The 19,127-nt window shown below is 41.9% G+C and overlaps 1 protein-coding gene across 6 annotated transcripts in view; it reads left to right on the plus strand.

The window, feature by feature from the left end:
* The window catches only part of TRIM13 (tripartite motif containing 13), a 341,054-nt gene that overhangs the window by 179,577 nt on the left and 142,350 nt on the right, over positions 1-19,127 (plus strand). For all 6 annotated transcript variants that reach the window (XR_011319413.1, XR_011319412.1, XM_069758870.1 and 3 more), the window contains one exon: positions 1,554-1,661. The gene's annotated coding sequence lies outside the window, so the exon portion shown is untranslated. The remainder of the gene's footprint in view (positions 1-1,553; positions 1,662-19,127) is intronic.

Genomic DNA, 19,127 nt, shown 5'->3' on the forward strand with positions numbered 1-19,127 from the left:
AAATGCTAGCTCTGACAAGGATTTGTAACAGAGCCCAGATTATAAAGGGGAAAGGAGTGGCTAACCGATCATAGCTGTGAGCACAGGGATTTCCAACATGGCCGATTATTCCTTCTGGCAGAACAGGGGTTAAACACATTTAAAATGAAGAAGTGCTTCTTCTCAGTGCCGGAGTAGGAGCAGTCAGATCCTGCGATCTTCTGGCTCCACACTGTTGCGGTAACCCCATGACAGTAACCTTGGGTTTCAATTCTGTATCTTTCTCTAAGATACCGGCTAGTGAGCTTAAACTATGGCATGGGGCCCGGTTGATAGTATTTCCACCCTTTTTGTAAGTATACAACCACTACCTACTTGCGGTTCTCCAGCTGACGCTTGCATTTTGGATTAAGGCAGGGTGATCCAGTTTGACCTATTTTTGGTCATGGAATGTAAGGAGCTGTGATGGAGGCATAATCAATTTATTTTCCTAGAAGCTTTGGATATTAATCTTCCTTAATTTCTGCAGCGTACTACCTAATGTGAGTAAGAAGACTGGATCTGGCTTTTATTTTCTGTACATGTTTAGTCTAGTAATGAACCCGACGCTTTGGCTGATATTGAGGAGCAGCAAATGTGATGTATCATCCATATAACAAAATATTAGCTGGCAGCGTTATCCATTGTACATTTACTGTGACCAGTTTTTAATCTTAGAAGCTGTGTTACCATTTAGATGTATGATCTGGTGTAAATTTATATAATGTATTGGCCTTCACCCTTCCCCAGCATTCACCACTTACATCCCAGGAGAAGCTAATTCAATGGTGCCTTCACTTGTGGTTCTGTGCAGAAAATTAAATATTTCTAGCATATATTATATATTTTTGTTTCATGTCAAAACATCCAGTGGCTTCCAATTGACTATTTGATTTGGCCTAACTAACGTCTAAGCTCTCATATTACTCTAGGTAAGCATACTGTATAACAAGCAATCTGTAACATACGCGCACATCTGTTAATTCAATTGTGTCACACACCGAGATCTCATACAAAGTTCAGTCCATGTTTGAGTAGACTGTAACGCCAGCGCTAGCATCCACTCGAGCACCAGGATATTATGTTAGAATTGCAATTGCTATATATAAACAGCTGTCTCTGCCGTCTGGATGTTAACTCCTTCAGGACTGGCTAATTTTACGTTTTAGAGGGGTCTTAAGTTATTACATTGCTTTAATTTGTTAGCATGAAAATAAGCACACTTGCAATTTACTTGTTTTTTTGATCTGCTGTCATTCTCTTGCTGTGAGAGCTTTTATCTTTCATAGTGTACAGCTGGTTTCCATGGTCTGCCTCTAGTGTTTTATGAGACCCTGGCTGAGAGCGTGCGCAATATTAACATTCCAAGAGAGTAATAAACTACTCTAGCATACCAACCACCTCTCCAGCCCATTCATTTCTCTGCAGTATTTATATAATGTTAAACATGGGCAACTTTTTGTCTCATTGTTGCGCTATGCAAATGTATCCTTTTGTATCTCTTTGGGATTAACCTGTTATATCTTAATTTGCAGCCAGGATTACTCATCGAACAATCTAACTTTCCATGGCCTTTGGCTCCAGAAACTATTCACTACTAGGGACTAAAGGCAAGAGCCTGACTTTCCTTTTTGCTGTTGGAGGTATGTAAAAAATGTTTTCGGTTTCACTCTCCAATTCTATTGTCACAATGACTGTCTTCCTTTCCAAAATCTTTCACCCAGAGGCATAGCTAGAGGTTTAGCACAAGGGAGGGTGGGGGGGACCCATTTGAGAGGACACCTAACAAGTTGCTTACAACTATGGTGGAGCACTCTACTCTTGGGTAGAGGAACAAAAAACACACAATAAAAGCAAATATATATATATATATATATATATATATATATATAATAGATAGATGTTAAAGAAAAAATGGATGGAGTGTTATAGATATATAGTAGCTATAATGGGTGAATGGCAGACCATTCGGATCAGCAACTGGTGTACAAAGAGGACAAACCGAACATGGTCATAAAAAAAATTAGTAGGACAAAAATTAAGGTATATAAAAGACTATGTTTGAGACAGTGTAAAAAAGAGAGGCAATGTATGGCACAAAAAGTACCTGTAACGACCAAAACTAGGTCAATTGTGAGAACTAGTAATCGCATGGAAAACTTAATTTTTTTTTTTTTTTGGTACTACTCATTTATTATGTGATTGAGCAGTCATTTTTCACATGTATATTCAAGGTGCTCACATGATAGTGTATAGCTTAGTCAAGGGACCAGGTGCATGAAAAACCATGGGTCAGTTCTGATGTGAATTTGGGCATAAATTTTAAAGGAAACTGGAGAAACAGTGGATCTAATGCGTGGATAATAATGCAAATTAAAGGTAATACCACTGTGGGTGTAAATGAGTAATGGTGTAAAACACATTAAGTATAAGAAACACGCAATCTAATCGTAATGACTTACCCCGGTGTTGTACTGAATGACTAAATAAACATGACAGTATTAAAGACTCATGGCTGGATTTTTCCAGTGCAGGCAGTTGGGTGGAAGCAGTAATGCACCCCGACGCGCGTTTCGGAATGAATCCTTCGCCAGGGGTCACAATTGACCTAATTTTGGTGGTTGCAGGTACTTTTTGTGCTTCATGTACCATACATTGCCTATCTTTTTTTACATTGTCTCAATAAACATTGTCTTTTATATACCTTGATTTTTGTCCTACTAATTTTTTTTTTATTTTTATGGCCATCATGTTTGGTCTGCCTCTTGGGTATAGGGCAGTGATTTACAAATTCCAGTCCTCACGGCTCCCAACAGATGATGTCCCCACAGCTGCCCTATATACAACGTAATTGGGCCACAGTCCACCTACAAGTTATATTTGAGGTTGTCCGCTACTTTATCATTAATGACCTAGGTCGCACATCGTTCTGCCCAGGACTCGTCCAGTGCATTATTTTGCCACACACCTAAAGCGATCTTCAGCCCACAAAACAGATGACTGTAGTGCATGGAGAACATTTCTGCCTACTCTACTGCAGGGCGTAGCTGTGCCATGCACAGTACCAATGCTGTTGCTTTGATGTTTGAGGCGCACCAGAATTATCCCAAAATGTTTGTTTGTTTTTTGTTTTTTTATGTACTGTTATTCTGTATATACGGTAGTTACATTGTTTTTCTTCATCCGTATTTACTATCTATCCATTTCAACTGCAGAATGGGAAGTTCTAAATACATATTTAGATATGTACAACCACAATAAATGATCCAATCTGCCCTCTTGATCCCAATTGTCGATCTACTGGATAAGACTTTTTGAAAAGAACTTTACACACTTAGATAAGTTTCCTTCCCCCCCCCCCCCCCCGCCCGCCCAAGAAGAAAAAAAACTACATAAAAAAAATTGAAACACTTTAAAGAAAAATATTGATCGAATCCCTGCAGTCACACCACACACGATAGATCCAGATTTTTGCAGGGTATAATAGCCATAACTGGTAATATTGGTAAAAAGCAGGAAAATGGCAAGTACTGCTACCAGAAGCCAGAGGGACAGGACATCCTGTAAGTTACTAATTTCTTAGAATTACTGACTATATCCTTGGCTTTGGCATAAAGCCGATATGAATATCATTTAGTGTAAAATTGTAACCTCAAATACCCAAGAACATAACTTCATCTCTGATACTTAAAGAGGCGTTTTTTATATTTGAATGAACAGGCAACAGAAGACTAGTGTAAGCTGCCGAGTACGATTTTACTAAAACCCGATTTTATAGATCCTTTAATGTGCCACTCAAGATAATAAAATCTAATATTTATTAGAAAATAATTCATGAAACAATATATCATGTTAAAATATAGATCTACCAAAGAAAGGCATATGCCTTTATGCAGATCTCTAGGAGAAAGTGTCTATTTTAGAAAAAAACTTACGTGTATATCCTATAAAAACTACATGTACAGCACAATGAATATACCAAAAGGTAGACAAAAGTGTAAATAAAAGTGATAGAAACCCACATATTTCTGTAAGTGGCTGTACCCTGGCTCGCGTTTTACTCTGCTTTCTTAACCCCTTCCCGACCCATGACGCCGTGTAGGCGTCATGAAAGTCGGTGCCAATCCGACCCATGACGCCTATGTGGCATCATGGAAAGATCTCGTCCCTGCAGATCGGGTGAAATGGTTAACTCCAATTTCACCCGATCTGCAGGGACAGGGGGAGTGTGTTGTGAATTCTGTTGTCTAACTCCCTCCTGTGGTCATGAATGGTACTTCGGCGAGATCTGTCCATGGACTCCCTCTGGTGGCTGTGAGTGGAGCTGCTGCTTCTGAGGTTCCTTACACAGGTGACGTGGTTTATCCTTTGGTTGGCTGCTCTATTTAACTCCACTCAGATCGTTACTCCATGCCAGCTGTCAATGTTCCTGCATTGGTTCAGTTCGCTCTTGGATCTTTCTGGTGACCTGTCTACTCCAGCAGAAGCTAAGTTCCTGCTTGTTATTATTTGTTCATTGTTTCCTTGTCCAGCTGCATTTTATGATTTTGCATTGCTAGCTGGAATCTCTGGGATGCAGAGTGCATCTCCGCACCGTTAGTCGGTGCAGAGGTCTTTTTGCACACTCTGCGTGGTCTTTTGTAGTTTTTTGTGCTGACCGCAAAGATACCTTTCCTATCCTCTGTCTGTTTAGTAAGTCTGGCCTCCCTTTGCTGAAACCTGTTTCATTTCTGCGTTTGTGACTTTCATCTTTACTCAGTCAATATATGTGGGGGGCTGCCTTTTCCTTTGGGGAATTTCTCTGAGGCAAGGTAGGCTTTATTTTCTATCTCTGGGGCTAGCTAGCTCTTAGGCTGTGAAGAGGCGTCTAGGGAGAGTCAGGAACGCTCCACGGCTATTTCTAGTTGTGTGATAGGATTAGGGGTTGCGGTCAGCAGAGCTCCCACATCCCAGAGCTTGTCCTGTGTGAGTTTAACTATCAGGTCGTGCCGGGTGCTCCTAACCACCAGGTCCATAACAGTAGTGGTACTTCAGCCCAGGGGGGGTGGCTTCACCCCCCCCCCCCGTGGCTACTATCGCTCTGATTGGCAGTTTCACTTTTGTCTTCTTCATGGGCGCCGCCATCTTCCAAAATGGCTGGCGCATGCGCAGTGCACATTTTGATCACTGTGATAGGTTTTATCACAGTGATCAAAATAAAAAAAGTAAATGAACCCCCCCTGTATCACTCCCATAGGTAGGAACAATAATAAAATTAAGAAAAAAAAATTTTTTTTCCCACTACAGTTAGAACTAGGGTTAGGGTTAGGGAATGTGCACTTGTATTCTGGTTCTCTGCGGATTTTTCCGCAGCGGTTTTTATAAATCCGCAGTGCAAAACCGCTGCGAATTTATCGCGGTTTTTCTGCGGATTTCACTGCGGTTTTCTATTGGAGCAGTTGTAAAACCGCTGCGGAATCCGCAGAAAGTGAAATGTGCGGAATGTAAACCGCTGCGTTTCTGCTCAGTTTTTTCCGCAGCATGTGCGCAGCGTTTTTTGTAAACTCATGGGAAACTGCTGTGGACCCACAGCGGCGGAAACGCTGTGGATCCGCAGCGTTTTCCGCATCGTGTGCACATACCCTTAGAATTAGTCTATGTGCACACGGTGCGGATTTGGCTGCGGATCCGCAGCGGATTTGGCTGTGGATTCGTAGCAGTTTTCCATCAGCTTTACAGTTCCATGTAAACCTATGGAAAAACAAATCCGCTGTGCCCATGGTGCGGAAAATACCGCGCGGGAACGCTGTGTTGTATTTTCCGCAGCATGTCAATTCTTTGTGTGGATTCCGCAGCGTTTTATACCTGTTCCTCAATAGGAATCCGCAGGTGAAATCTGCACAAAAAACACTGGAAATCCACGGTAAATCCGCAGGTAAAACGCAGTGCCTTATACCCGCGGATTTTTCAAAAATGGTGCGGAAAAATCTCACACGAATCCGCAACGTGGGCACATGGCCTTAGGGTTAGGGTTGGAATTAGGGCTAGGGTTGGAAATAGGGTTAAGATTAGGCTTGTGGTTAGGGTTATGGTTAGGGGTGTGTTGGGGTTAGGGTTGTGGTTAGGGGTGTGTTGGGGTTAGGGTTTGGATTAGGGTTAGGATTATGTTTAGGGTTGGGATTAGGGTTAGGGGTGTGTTGGGGTTAGGGTTGTGATTATGGTTATGGCTAGAGTTGAGACTAGGGTTAGGTGTGTGTTGGGGTTAGTGTTGGAGTTAGAATTGAGGGGTTTCCACTGTTACGGCACATCAGGGGTCTCCAAACGCAACATGGCGCCACCACTGATTCCAGCCAATCTTGCGTTCAAAAAGTCAAATGGTGCTCCCTCCCTTCTGAGCCCCGACATGCGCGAAACCAGTGGTTTACCCCCACATATGGGGTACCAGCATACTCGGGACAAACTGGGCAACAACTATTGGGGTCCAATTTCTCCTGCTACCCTTGTGAAAATAAAAAACTGCTTGCTAAAACATCATTTTTGAGGAAAGAAAAATTATTTTTTTATTTTCACGGCTCTGCGTTATAAACTTCTGTGAAGTACTTGGGGGTTCAAAGTGCTCACCACATATCTAGATAAGTTCCTTGGGGGGTCTAGTTTCCAAAATGGGGTCACTTGTGGGTGGTTTCTACTGTTTAGGCACATCAGGGGCTCTGCAAATGCAACATGACGCCCGCAGATCATTCCATCAAAGTCTGCATTTCAAAACATCACTACTTCCCTTCCGAGCCCTGACGTGCGCCCAAACAGTGGTTTCCCCCCACATATGGGGTATCGGCGTACTCAGGATAAACTGGACAACAACTTCTGGGGTCCAGTTTCTCCTGTTACTCTTGTGAAAATAAAAAATTGCGGGCTAAAAAATAATTTTTGAGGAAAGAAAGATTTTTTATTTTCACGGCTCTGCATTATAAACTTCTGTGAAGCACTTGGTGGTTTAAAGTGGTCACCGCACATCTAGGTTAGTTCCATGGGAGAAGCAATAGCGGTTGGATACTGGATAAAACTTAGCTTTTATTAGTACTAAGAATAAAAAATGAATGACCGCTAAAAGACACAAAATACAAAAAAAACAGGGATCTGTGATACATGTGCCCTAAACCAAACACAGCAAGGGGAAAACAAATAGACGTGGACATACGACAATTGACTGTAATAATTGGTCCTATTGTATAGATTAGAGCCCAAAAAATAGATAGCGTATAGTACCAAAAAGAACTGGGAAGTACTAGTCAATATATACCTCTCGTTATATTAATGTGGTAATATGGTGTCACTTATATTGTCACCAAGGACCATATCCACCTCATGGCTGAAAAATACCACAGCCATAAATTGGGAGTGTCAACTAGAACATACCCTTGGTTACTATACAAATATTGCTACTAAGCGCGTATAGCGCTAACACCATAAGCTAGTTGTATAGAACAACGACAAATGTGCTGGGTGTATACAGTCAATAACAAAGCAGTAAGTCACAAAAGCCTCATGAGAAATCTATAATGCACTGGACATTTGTATAGCGCACCTATATCTCACCCATAGGATAGCTAATGAGCGTTATGACGGTGCTCAGTGCAGACCATATACCTTTAGTGTGGATACACCATTATATCTGCATACAACCCGATTACTGTACAGACATATGGGATTGCACAGACAGATCCCGCCTGCTGTTGCAGGTTGGGATCACCACACATATAGCCCACTGTTGTGGGAGATGCTGTCTTATGTCACGGCCTCACCATTACCTTACCACGGCAAACGAGACCGACGGACTCTGGTGAGATCCACCCACAACAGTGGGCTTTATGTGTGGTGATCCCAACCCAGCACTTTATGGCTGTGGTATTTTTCAGCCATGAGGTGGATATGGTCCTTGGTGACAATATAAGTGGCACCATATTACCACATTAATATAACGAGCGGTATATATTGACTAGTACTTCCCAGTTCTTTTTGGTACTATACGCTATCTATTTTTTGGTTTCTAATCTATACAATAGGACCAATTATTACAGTCAATTGTCTGTTGTATGTCCACGTCTATTTGTTTTCCCCTTGCTGTGTTTGGTTTAGGGCACATGTATCACAGATCCCTGGTTTTTTTGTATTTTGTGTCTTTTAGCGGTCATTCATTTTTTATTCTTAGTACTAATAAAAGCTAAGTTTTATCCAGTATCCAACCGCTATTGCTTCTGCATTTTTCTTGTTTGGATTACTACCCAGCTATAGTATAGTTCCATGGGAGGTCTAGTTTCCAAAATGGGGTCACATGTGGGGGAGCTCAAATGTTTAGGCACACAGGGGCTCTCCAAACGCGACATGGTGTCCGCTAAAGATTGGAGCCAATTTTTCATTGAAAAAGTCAAATGGCGCTCCTTCCCTTCCGAGCCCTGTCGTGCGCCCAAACAGTAGTTCCCCCCCCACATGTGAGGTATCACTGTACTCAGGAGAAATTGCCCAATACATTTTAGGATCCATTTTATCCTGTTGCCCATGTGGAAATAAACAAATTGAGGCCCAAATAAATTTTTTGTGAAAAAAAAAAAAAAAAGTACTTTTTCATTTTTACAGATTAATTTGTGAAGCACCTAGGGGTTCAAAGTGCTCACTATGCATCTAGATAAGTTCCTTAGGGGGTCCAGTTTCCAAAATGGGGTAACATGTGGGGGAGCTCCAATGTTTAGGCATACAGGGGCTCTCCAAACGTGACATGGTGTCCGCTAACGATTTGAGCTAATTTTTCATTCAAAAGTCAAATGGCGCTCCTTCCCTTCCGAGCCTTGCCGCGTGCCCAAACAGTGGTTTGTGACCACACATGAGGTATCGGTGTACTCAGGAGAAATTGCCCAACACATTTTAGGATCCATTTTATCCTGTTGCCCATGTGGAAATGAACAAATTGAGGCTAAAAAAATTTTTGTGGAAAAAAGTACTTTTTCATTTTTACGGATCAATTAGTGAAACACCTGGGGGTTCAAAGTGCTCACTATGCATCTAGATAAGTTCCTTGGGGGGGTCTAGTTTCCAAAATGGGGTCACTTGTGGGGGAGCTCCAATGTTTAGGCACACAGTGGCTCTCCAAACGCGACATGGTGTCCGCTAAAGATTGGAGCCAATTTTTCATTGAAAAAGTCAAATGGCGCTCCTTCCCTTCAGAGCCCTGTCGTGCGCCCAAACAGTAGTTCCCCCCCACATATGGGGTATCGGCGTACTCAGGACAAATTGAACAATAACTTTTGGGGTCTAGTTTCTCTTTTTACCCTTGGGAAAATAAAAAAATTGTTGCTAAAACATCATTTTTGTGACTAAAAAGTTAAATGTTCATTTTTTCCTTTCATATTGCTTCTGCTGCTGTGAAGCACTTGAAGGGTTAATAAACTTCTTGAATGTGGTTTTGAGTACCTTGAGGGGTGCAGTTTTTAGAATGGTGTCACTTTTGGGTATTTTCAGCCATATAGACCTCTCAAACTGACTTCAAATGTGAGGTGGTCCCTTTAAATAAAAAATAGTATGTAAATTTCATTGTAAAAATGAGAAATCGCTGGTCAAATTTTAACCCTTATAACTTCTTAGCAAAAAAAAATATTGTTTCCAAAATTGTGCTGATGTAAAGTAGACATGTGGGAAATGTTATTTATTAACTATTTTGTGTCACATAACTCTCTGGTTTAACAGAATAAAAATTCAAAATTTGAAAATTGCGAAATTTTCAAAATTTTAGCCAAATTTCCATTTTTTTCACAAATAAACGCAAAAGTGATTGACCTAAATTTACCACTAACATGAAGCCCAATATGTCACGAAAACACAATCTCAGAACCGTTAGGATCCGTTGAAGCGTTCCTGAGTTATTACCTCATAAAGGGACACTGGTCAGAATTGCAAAAAACGGCCAGGTCATTAAGGTGAAAATAGGCTGGGTCATGAAGGGGTTAAAGGGAACCTGTCACCTGAATTTGGCGGGACCGGTTTTCGGTCATATGGGCGGAGTTTTCGGGTGTTTGATTCACCCTTTCCTTACCCGCTGGCTGCATGCTGGCCGCAATATTGCGACATACTGATAGGGATTCTAGATTGTGAGCCCCATCGGGGGACAGTGATGATAATGTGTGGAAAAACTGTAAAGCGCTGCGTAATATGTTAGGGCTATATAAAAATAAAGATTATTATTATTATTGAAGTTCATTCTCTGTCCTCCGTAGTACACGCCTGTGTAGGAATCCCTACTTACACTGTCTACACTTCCATGTGTTCATTGTGCAGTGTATATATGTATGGCATAGGATTAGAAATGGATAAATGACTTATAGACGCCTCTCCATTAGTAAGCTGTGGGCTTGATGTCACCAAACAATACAAAGGTGACACCAACCCCACAAATATGAACTTCACTTGCCACCATTACAGGGCAAGTGGGAAGAGCCGGACAAAGCGCCAGAATTGGAGCATCTACTAAATGTGCCTTCTTGTGGGCTTCTATTTTTAGGCTGGGGGGGGCCAATGTCAATGGCCCTTTACCAGCCCCAGCTGCCGGCTTTAGCTTGACTGGTTGTCAAAAATGGGGGGCACACTGTTTTTTTCTTTTAAATTTATTTAAATATGTAAATAAAATCGTGTGGGGACCTCTCTATTCTTGATAACCAACCTTGCTAAAGCTGATAGCTGAAGGTTGCAGCACGCAGCTGCCAGTTTTGTCTGGCTGGCTATCAAAATACAGGGGAAGCCATGTAATTTTTAAAAATTTTTATTTATAGCACAGGTACTGGCTGAATACTCCCATCAGCCATATTTTTTTTAAACTGTTCTGTCGAATCTGCCAGACCCGAACATGCAGGGGTTTGCCCATTATTTATATGATCTATATTATAATACTGTTTATTTTCGTGGAATAAACTATTAAGTCACCAAACTAACAAGCATTTTACTCCTTACAACCTTTTGTACTCTTCTAAATGTACCATTGCTGCTATTGTAATGTGCAGCAGTACAGATCCAGGTCAGAAGTCTTCCGTGTATCTGCCACATGTGCCCATATCTTCTGTCTTTGTTTTTCTAATTAGTGGTGGTCCTGGCACTTGCATCTCCACTGATTTAAAACCTTTAGGCTACGTTCCCACAAGGAGCTTTTTGGTGTTTTTGTTTTTTTTTTCTTCTCCAAAATAATTTGCAGCATCAAAAACTCATTGTGAGTCTTAACATGATTCTGTGGCATGCCAAGGTTTTCTGAAAGTGAAGCGACATTTCAAAGGGAATAGTTTTTAATCTGGGGGTATATACAGTGCCTTGTGAAAGGATTCGGGCCTCTGGAACGTTTCAACCTTTCCCCACATATCATGCTTCAAACATAAAGATATTACATGTAAATTTTTGGTGAAGAATCAACAAGTGGAACACAATTGTGAAGTTGAACGAAACTTGTTGATTATTTTAAATTTTTGTGGAAATTCAAAAACTGATAAGTGGGGCGTGCAATATTCGGCCTCTTTACTTTTAGTGCAGCAAACTCACTCCAGAAGTTCATTGTGGATCTCTGAATGATCCAATGTTGTCCTAAATGCCTAATGATGATAAATATAATCCACCTGTGTGTAATCAAGTCTCCGTATAAATTCTCCTGCTCTGTGATAGTCTCAGGGTTCTGTTTGAAGCACAGAGAGCATCATGAAGACCAAGGAACACAACAGGCAGGTCCGTGATACTGTTGTGGAGAAGTTTTAACCCCTTCATGACCTTGGGATTTTTCGTTTTTCCGTGTTCGTTTTTCACTCCCCTCCTTCCCAGAGCCATAACTTTTTTTATTTTTCCGTCAATTTGGCCATGTGAGGGCTTATTTTTTGCGGGACGAGTTGTACTTTTGAACGACATCATTGGTTTTAGCATGTCGTGTACTAGAAAACGGGAAAAAAATTCCAAGTGCGGTGAAATTGCAAAAAAAAGTGCAATCCCACACTTGTTTTTTGTTTGGCTTTTTTGCTAGGTTCACTAAATGCTAAAACTGACCTGCCATTATGATTCTCCAGGTCAGTACGAGTTCATAGACACCTAACATGACTAGGTTATTTTTTATCTAAGTGGTGAAAAAAAATTCCAAACTTTGCTAAAAAAAAAAAAAAAAAAAAAAAAAAATGCGCCATTTTCTGATACTCGTAGCGTCTCCATTTTTCGTGATCTGGGGTCGGTTGAGGGCTTATTTTTTGCGTGCCGAGATGATGTTTTTAATGATAGCATTTTGGTGCAGATACGTTCTTTTGCTCGCCCGTTATTGCATTTTAATGCAATGTCGCGGCGACCTAAAAAACGTAATTCTGGCGTTTCGAATTTTTTTTCTCGCTACGCCGTTTAGCGATCAGGTTAATGCTTTTTTTTAATTGATAGATCGGGCAATTCTGAGCGCGGCGATACCAAATATGTGTAGATTTGATTTTTTTTTTTTTTATTGATTTATTTTGATTGGGGCGAAAGGGGGGTGATTTAAACTTTTATATTTTTTTCACATTTTTTTTTAACTTTTTTTTTTTTTACTTTTGCCATGCTTCAATAGCTCCATGGGAGGCTAGAAGCAGGCACAACGCGATCGGCTCTGCTACATAGCAGCGATCTGCTGATCGCTGCTATGTAGCAGAAATGCAGGTGTGCTGTGAGCGCCGACCACAGGGTGGCGCTCACAGCCACCGGTGATCAGTAACCATAGAGGTCTCTAGGACCTCTATGGTTACCATCCAGACGCATCGCCGACCCCCGATCATGTGACGGGGGTTGGCGATGACGTCATTTCCGGCCGGCCGGAAGCAGTAGTTAAATGCCGCTGTCTGCGTTTGACAGCGCCATTTAACTAGTTAATAGTTGCGGGCAGATCGCGATTCTGCCCGCGCCTATTACGGGCACATGTCAGCTGTTCAAAACAGCTGACATGTCCCGGCATTGATGCGGGCTCACTGCGGAGCCCTGCATCAAAGCAGGGGATCTGACCTCGGACGTACTATCCCGTCCGAGGTCAGATAGGGGTTAAAGCCGGATTTGGATACAAAATGATTTCCAAAACTTTAAACATCCAAAGGAGCACTGTGCAAGCGATCATATTGCACATAGCGATCATATTGAAATGGAAGGAGTATCATACCACTGCAAATCTACCAAGACCCGGTTGTCCCTCTAAACTTTCATCTCAAACAAGGAGAAGACTGATCAGAGATGCAGCCAAGAGGCCCATGATCACTCTGGATGAACTGCAGAGATCTACAGCTGAGGTGGGACGGTCTTCCCATAGGACAACAATCAGTCGTACACTGCACAAATCTGGCCTTTATGGAAGAGTGGCAAGAAGAAAGCCGTTTCTCAAAGATATCCATAAAAAGTGTCATTTGTTTGCAACAAGCCACCTGGGAGACACACCAAACATGTGGAAGGTGCTCTGGTCAGATGAAACCAAAATCAAACTTTTGGCCACAATGCCAAACAATGTTTGACGTAAAGGCAACACAACTCATCACCCTGAACACACCATCCCCTCTGTTAAACATGGTGGTGGCAGCATCATGGGCCTGGTTTTCTTCAGCAGGGACAGGGAAGATGGTTAAAATTGATAGGAAGATGGATGGAGCCAAATACAGGACCATTCTTGAAGAAAACCTGTTGGAGTCTGCAAAAGACCTGAGACTGGGATGGAGATTTGTCTTCCAACAAGACAATGATCCCAAGCAAAGCAAAATCTACAATGGAATGGATCACAAATAAATGTATCCAGGTCTTAGAATGGCCAAGTCAATGTCCAGACCTCAATTCAATCGAGAATCTGTGGAAAGAGCTGAAAACTGCTGTTCACAAACTATTTCCATCAAATCTCACTGAGCTCGAGCTGTTTGCCAAGGAAGAATGGGCAAGAATTTCAGTCTCTCGATGTACAAAAGTGATAGAGACATACCCCAAGCGACTTGCAGCTGTAATCACAGCAACAGGTGGCGCAACAAAGTATTAAGTTAAAGGGGCCGAATAATATTGCACGCCCCACTTTTCAGTTTTTGAATTTCCACAAAAATGTAAAATAACCAATAAATTTAGTTCAACTTCACAATTGTGTTCCACTTGTTGATTCTTCACCCAAAATTTACATTAGGTATCTTTATGCTTGAAGCATGATATGTGGGAGAAAGTTGAAAAATTCCAGGGGGCCGAATACTTTTGCAAGGCTGTGTGTATGTATGTTTCTTTTTATTTGTAGCAGTAGTTACAGTATGCTCACTCCCTCATAGAAGTGGCTTTCTGTGTGATGTGCAGGAGAGGGAAGTGGATTATTGTGCACAGCAAATTCTGGGGAAAAAAAGGCTCACAGATGCTGGCGTACCCACATCGTATTTTTAGGCAGAACACTGGTGTGCTTTTACTTGAATCGTCTTTTCTGATCGCTCTTCGCAGCCAAGTTGAAGCCATTAGAAGAATGGACCACTCATCTTTTAGCTGCTTCAAAGCCTCAAATGGTTAAAAACAGGTGACAAAGAACACAACATGTGCACATAGTCATTTTTACTTTGTTGGGCATGTGTTCATTGTTTTTAATAAAAAAAAATGTTTAGTGCTTTTCCAGGCTGGGTCGTGTGCACATACCCTAAAGAATAACTCAGAGATCTGGAATAAAGCAGATTAGGGATAGTGTTTTGTATTGTTCCATTTGTGTTTTTTTGTTAATTTGTGCTTGGAGTGGTTTATTGAAAGCATTATATAATTAGTCAGTGTTGGGCTACCATATATAGACATGGGAATAGCTGGGCCTTATTCTCAGTAAGGGAACTACCACTATTTTTGCAATGTTTCTTGAGAACAATGATGGAAGCAATCCCCGCCAAATGTCTGCTGCTTCTGTCACGTAGCCCGGTACTTGGCCTTCTGCTGTTTCTTGACTGCTGTAGAATGACCTACATCCTTTCACTAGCAGTATAGTATGGATAACCCCTTGAACCTCTGCATTAGAATATAATTGGGCAGTATTTAATAAATTCACTCCGTTTTCTAGTTGTGTTCTAGCCTTTAGACCCCGTTTTTGTCTCTGCTGGATGTGACTTGACTGCAAGTCCCAGTGACGAGCTGTGGTAGATATGTACAAAATGTATATGTGCTGCTGTATATCAGTCTGAAAATCACAGTTCCGATGTAACGTAGGAGAGTTGATTCCTGGGGGTTCCTGTCCAATGATCACAAGCGATCTCCCTTTTGGTGTCAATTGAGCATGTGTACTGCCATTACATACAGCAGGGAAATAAGTATTGAACATGTTGCCAATTTTCTAAGTAAATAGATTTCTAAAGGTGCTATTGACATGAAATTCTTACCAGATGTTGGTAAAAAAAAAAACATCCAATCCAGGCAAAGAAATCAAACCATAGATGTCCATAAAATAAAGAGTGTATAATGAGGAATGACACAGGGAAATAGTATTGATCAGACTTACTGAAACTTAATTAATACTTCTTACAAAAGCCTTCGTTGGTGCATGCATTGCGCAGGTATGATTTTGGCCCATACTTCATCACAAGTATATAGCCAAAGAAAAAGTTTTAAAATTTTCACTGTTTTTTTTTTTACCACAAAGAAAACAAAAATATTAGCAAAAAATCAAATTGTGGTTTTAAAACATACCGGTAACTTTTACTAGTTAGTTTTCTAGAAAGAGGCCATTACCTCCATAAAAACAATGTGACTATTACCCATCTCACACATATCCATTTAAATGTCTCAACCCCCTATCTAGGGGAATATAGTACAAATCCCTATTCTGTCAGAGATAAAGAGTAAATGTATTTACCTCAGATATATACCGTGAATCAAAAATAGAACCCAGAGCCCCACCTCAAGGAGTTCCACTTGGGTTATTTCTTATCTATAATGTTCACAGATATCCCTATATCACTAAAGTCTGCCACATATTTCATACGTAGTATGGAAAAGAAAAAGGAACTGTCTCACCATATGCAGCTTTTTCTTTTCGCAAAATTCGGAGTCTGGGTCCAAATACAGTCTGTCAGTCCCTAAATTTGGCTGACCCTGGTATCCCAATGACTCCCGCCCTTAAGGTACCGTCACACATAACGAAATCGTTGCCTTTTGTGACGTAGCAACGATATCGTTAACGAAATCGTTATGCGTGACAGCGACCAACGATCAGGCCCCTGCTGGGAGATCGTTGGTCGCTGGGGAATGATCAGGACTTTATTTCGTCGCTGGATCACCCGCTGACATCGCTGAATCGGCGTGTGTGATGCCGATTCAGCGATGTCTTCACTGGTAACCAGGGTAAACATCGGGTTACTAAGCGCAGGGTTAGGTACCCTGGTTACCATTGTAAAAAAAAAAAAAAACACTACATACTCACATTCCTGTCACGTCCCCCAGCGTCAGCTTCCCTGCGTCCCCCAGTGTCAGCGCCGGCCGTAAAGCCGAGCACAGCGGTGACGTCACCGCTCTGCTTTCCGGCCAGCGCTTACACAGTGCAGGGAAGCTGACGCTGGGGGACGCGACAGGAATGTAAGTATGTAGTGTTTTGGTTTTTTTTTTTTACTTTTACAATGGTAACCAGGGTAAACATCGGGTTACTAAGCGCGGCCCTGCGCTTAGTAACCCGATGTTTACCCTGGTTACCCGGGGACTTCGGCATCGTTGGTCGCTGGAGAGCTGTCTGTGTGACAGCTCTCCAGCGACCACACGACTTACCAACGATCACGGCCAGGTCGTATCGCTGGTCGTGATCGTTGGTCAATCGTTAAGTGTAACGGTACCTTTACACGGGCAGTCCACAGCTAGCCCTATATCTAGCCAGCCCTGGACTGACCCTCTGTGCTTCATACTTCATCACAAACCCTTTTCATATCCTGAAGGTCCTGTGGAATCCTTCTATGAACTCTGAGCTTTAGTTCCTTCCATAAATTTTCTATTGGATCTAGGTCAGGGGATGGCTCGGCCATTCTAGCAGCTTTATTTTCTTTATCTGAAACCAATTCAGTTTCCTTGGCCGTGTGTTTGGGTTCATTGTCTTGCTGAAACATCCACCTTTCATCTAAATCCTAGTACGGTAGATGGCGGCAGATTTTTTTTTAACAAGAATGTCTTGGTACATTTGTCCATTCATCCTTCCTTCAATCATATGAAATTTGCCCGTGCGCTATGGTGAAAAACACTCCCACACCACGATGTTCACACCTCTAAACATCACTCTTGGTAAGGTGTTTTTGGAGTGATATGCAGTGCCTTTTGGTCGCCAAACATGGTGTGTATTATGGCATCCAAATAATTCAATTTTTGTCTCCTCTGATCAGACTATATTTTCCCAATATTTCACATGCTTGTCTAAATGTTGCTTGAGCAAACTATAAATGCACTTGAACATGTTTTTTGTTCAGTAATGGAGTCTCGCGTAGTGAGCGTATGTACAGGCCATGGAAGTAGAGTGCATTACTTACAGTAGTCTTCTTTGAATCCATTGTACCTGCTTATACCAGGTTTCTATAGCTCTCCACAGGCGTTCCTTGGGTCTTGGACAACTCTTCTGATAATTATTTTCACATTTCTGTCTGAATTCTTGCTGGGATCACCTGGATCTGGCCGGTTTATGGTGAAATTATCTTTCCACTTCTGGATTTAACATGATCAAAGATGCAGTGAATAGTTTATTGCTTCATCATCAATATAAAGAGTAGTGATGAGCGAATATACTCGTTACTTGAGATTTCCCGAGCACGCTTGGTTGTCCTCCGAGTATTTTTTTTAGTGCTCGGAGATTTACCGTATATGCTCGAGTATAAGCCGATAATTTCAGCCCATTTTTTTTTAGGCTGAAATTGCCCCTCTCGGCTTATACTAGTCATTCCCAGGGGTCGCAGCTGTCTAATAATACTCACCTGCTCCTGGCCCAGTCCCTGGATGTCCCTCTTTCTCCGGGCGCTGACAGCTTCTTCCTGTATTGAGCGGTCACATGGTACCGCTCATTACATTAATGAATATGGACTCCACTCCCATAGGGGTGGAGCTGCGTATTCATTACTGTAATGAGCGGTACCATGTGATCACTCAATAAAGGAAGAAGCGCCCGGAGAACCAGGGACCGTGCCAGGAGCAGGTGAGTATGGCGGGGCAGTGTGCTATATTCACCTGTTCCTCGTTCCACCGTCGGCGCCGCTCCGTCTTCTGCAGTGACTCTCAGGTCAAAGGGCGCGATGACGCGATTGGTGTGCGCCGCCCTCTGCCTGAGCATCAGTGCGGAAGACTCAGTGGCGCTCAGCGGTGGAACGGGAAAGGCGAGTATAGCAAGTGCCCGGGGACCTGAGCGACGAGAGGTGAGTATGTCATTTTTTATTTATTTATTTTTTTAATCGCAGCAACCGCATATGGGGCAAATATCTCTATGGACCATCTTATGGGGCTATGTGCAGCGTTATATGGGGCAAATATCTCTATGAAGCATCTTATGGGGCCATGTGCAGCATTATATGGGGGCAAATATCTTTATGGAGCATCTTATGGGGCCATAATCAGCATTTGTGCAGCATTATATGGGGCATATTTTAATATGGAGCATCACATGGGGCCCATCATAAACTGTATGAAGCATTATATGGGACTCCTGATTCAATATGGATATTCAAAAACACAACCTACTGATTTCTCAATTAATTTTTCTTTTATTGGTATCTATTTTTATTTTTGACATTTACCGGTAGCTGCTGCATTTTCCACCCTAGGCTTATACTCGAGTCATTACAGTTTCCCAGTTTGTTTTTTTTTGTGGCAAAATTAGGGGAGTCGGCTTATACTCGAGAACAGGGGTGTCAAACTGCATTCCTCGAGGGCTGCAAACAGGTCATGTTTTCAGGATTCCTTGTACTGCACAGGTGATAATTTAATCACCAACTCATTATTTGTGTAGGTGATTAAATTATCACCTGTGCAGTACAAGGAAATCCTGAAAACATGACCTGTTTGCAGCCCTCGAGGAATGCAGTTTGACACCCCTGCTCGAGAATATGCGGTAGTTTTTATTGCCACAGCTGAATGATTTACATAATCAAACTATATACCAAACT

Source organism: Ranitomeya imitator, chromosome 3, assembly GCF_032444005.1.
Source record: "Ranitomeya imitator isolate aRanImi1 chromosome 3, aRanImi1.pri, whole genome shotgun sequence".
Lineage (NCBI taxonomy): Eukaryota > Metazoa > Chordata > Amphibia > Anura > Dendrobatidae > Ranitomeya > Ranitomeya imitator.